The following is a 2038-nucleotide window of genomic DNA, read 5'->3' as shown; positions in this document are numbered from 1 at the left end:
GAGAGAGAGAGAGAGAGAGAGAGAGGGAGAGGAGAGGGGAGAGGGAGAGGAGAGGGAGAGGAGAGGGGAGAGGGAGAGAGAGGGAGAGAGGGAGAGAACATGGGGGGAAGGGAGAGGTAGAGGGAGGGAGAGAATACATGATAAAAATCAAAGAGGAAGTTGCAGATAAGAAATAAATTCACTTACTTCTATAGAAGTGCAGACACAGTTGCAGTGGGGTATGGAGGGAGAGAAGAAGAGAAAGAGGGATGGGGTATGGAGGAAGGGAGAAGGGGAGAGAGAGTGAGAGAGTGAGAGAGAGAGAGAGAGAGAGACCTTGTATGCATTTGAGAGGGAGAGATGATACACTTACATGTGTATATATATGTTTAATATATTATATGTATATAAACATATTATATATACAATGTCATATTATACACATATTATATATTACATATATTATTGTGTAGGGGAAAAAAAGCGAGACTAGGTTAATCATGCCCTAATCCTACCTTTCGACACACATTACGGAATACGAAAGAGCCTAGAGATATCGCACAATTGGCTACTTCTTTTGGTGAAAGAGAGAGCCACGGGATATCTATTAGGATTTCTATTCCCTTGTTGAAATTGTAAGATCAAGTAATGCAAGTTCAAACCCTAATCTCAAAATGCAAGTATGAACTAATAACAAGATTGCAGAATTGAGATTAAACAATGAACAGCTGTAAGTGTAAGGATAAAATAAGAATGCAGATACGTACCCGGAGTCGAAATCGGACTGAAAATGTCCGGGACGGGGGCGCGGGCGCCACTGTCCTGAAAACTGCACCGGAAACCACTGTTCTGCACCCTGAAACACTGTCGGAAAGTCGTCAGAAAGCTGTCTGTCCGAAGGACCAGGGCGCCCAGCACCTCTGTCCCAGGGACCAGGGCGCCCAGCGCCCCTGTCCTAGCAGGACCAGGGCGCCCAGCACCCCTGTCCTGGTCTTCTGAGCTGCAATTTCACACAGGGTTCTGCCTCAGCCTTCTCTCTCCGGATCTGTGTCCCACGGCGTCGTCCGAATCCCGAAACCTGCAATAATATCTAAAAAGGGGGAGGGGCGGCTATATAGGGTTTTGCCTTAGTCAAACCCCCGCTTCGGTGATTTCCACCTCCACGAATAGCCAAGTTGTTTTGTAAAATGTATTGTGTGTGCAGACCTAGTGTGTGTGCAAGGTCCAAAATGCAAGAAAGCAAACTAGAGCAACCTAGAAAGTAAACCCTAATTGCTTGTAAATGACAATGTAAATGCTCTAAATCAAGATGCAATGTGATCTAAAGCATGAATAAATGATGTATCAAAGCTTATGCAAAGACATGAAAACAATACGAAATCATACCCAACCCTCGAGGGAGGAGTACGAGCCAATCTTCAGTCGGTAATCTCTTATTGTTCTTCAATGTCTTCCAAGCCCTAAGTGGATGAATGAATTTGATAGATGCTTGATAAAATGATGTTGAGTGTTGTTGAAGTCCTCAAAGATCTTCTCTTTCGCTGCATATGAAGTTCCTGAAACGAAAATCCGATCCCTTCAAATGAGGAAAGAGAGCTCTTATGTATGAAACCCTAGGTCGTAAATTCGTATTTCGGCCGACCTAGAGATTGAATATCCCGCCAATTTCTTGGGGTTAAGCTTTATTTTATGATTGGATCGTGCTCCCAAAATTTCAGGAAAAATGTCCGGGACCATGTTGCAACGGGCGCCATGGTCCCGACAACTTTTCACCAAATTTTCAGGGCCGTCAGATATGATGATTTTAGAGAGAATCCCGAAGTTACAGGTGATTTCGAGATGTTTAGACCCCAAAACCAAGCCCCCAAGTTGGAAATAGGACTTAATTAGGGTTTTTGATTAAGTGGTGTATTGGAAGAATAAAATGCGAAGGGCACGCTTTAGTGAAAGGGCCCAACTTTATGATGTAGAAAATGATGAAATAGGGCCTTAGACCTAATTAATTTGATTAATTAAGTGCTTAAGGAGAAATGCAATGCAGAATGCAAAATGCACTAAG

This window comes from Cryptomeria japonica, chromosome 4 (assembly GCF_030272615.1).
Source record: "Cryptomeria japonica chromosome 4, Sugi_1.0, whole genome shotgun sequence".
Taxonomy (NCBI): domain Eukaryota; kingdom Viridiplantae; phylum Streptophyta; class Pinopsida; order Cupressales; family Cupressaceae; genus Cryptomeria; species Cryptomeria japonica.
This window is presented reverse-complemented; position numbering follows the sequence as displayed.